Here is a 606-nt window from a genome sequence, read left to right on the forward strand (position 1 = left end):
TCTCATTTACACAGAAAGCATTTAATCTCCTAACCAGTCAGCAGCATTCCCGTGGGTTGTGCCCGTGGAGATTCCCTGGCCCTCAGCCGACGAGAGGCTCGGCTGCCGGGAGCGCTGCCCGCAGCCGGCGGGCCCAGGGCGGCCGTGCTCCATCTTCCACCCGAGCCTGGCTCCCGGCCACAGAGCACCACTCGCGTTTCTCCTGCTCCAAGAGCCCGGCCGGCCACCGGAGGCACGTTCTCCTCCGGGCTCCTTTCCACAGAGCAGTCGGACCCGTGGCCGGGCCGCACGGGCCCTTACCGAAGCCCCGGGGAGACCGTTCCGTTCACGGCGCCGGGCCCCTCCAGCCCCGCGCTGCCCGCTCCGCGCTCCGGGCCCAGCTCCCGCCCAGCCCCGCTCCCCTCCCCCCGGCGCGCAGTAGGCTCCGCCCCCGACCGGCACTTGACGGACGGGCGGAGAAGCCAATGGCCCGCGGGGCACGTGCGCGCGGCAGCCAATGGGTGTCGGCGGGCGGCGCGGGGGCGGGGCCGTGGCGCTGGAGCGGCTCGTTGTGCGCTGCGGACCGATCGCCTCCCGCTGCCCGGGCCCGGCCGCCGCCGCCGCAGG

At 74.4% G+C, this 606-nt stretch overlaps 1 protein-coding gene across 1 annotated transcript in view; it reads left to right on the forward strand.

The window, feature by feature from the left end:
* The first annotated feature begins 510 nt into the window (after window positions 1–510).
* Window positions 511–606, forward strand: part of ELAVL1 (ELAV like RNA binding protein 1) — a 38,703-nt gene continuing 38,607 nt past the window's right edge. The window contains exon 1 of the mRNA XM_041465244.1: window positions 511–605. The gene's annotated coding sequence lies outside the window, so the exon portion shown is untranslated. The remainder of the gene's footprint in view (window position 606) is intronic.

The sequence above is a fragment of the Pyrgilauda ruficollis genome, unplaced genomic scaffold (genome assembly GCF_017590135.1).
Source record: "Pyrgilauda ruficollis isolate IOZ18807 unplaced genomic scaffold, ASM1759013v1 scaffold188, whole genome shotgun sequence".
NCBI lineage: Eukaryota > Metazoa > Chordata > Aves > Passeriformes > Passeridae > Pyrgilauda > Pyrgilauda ruficollis.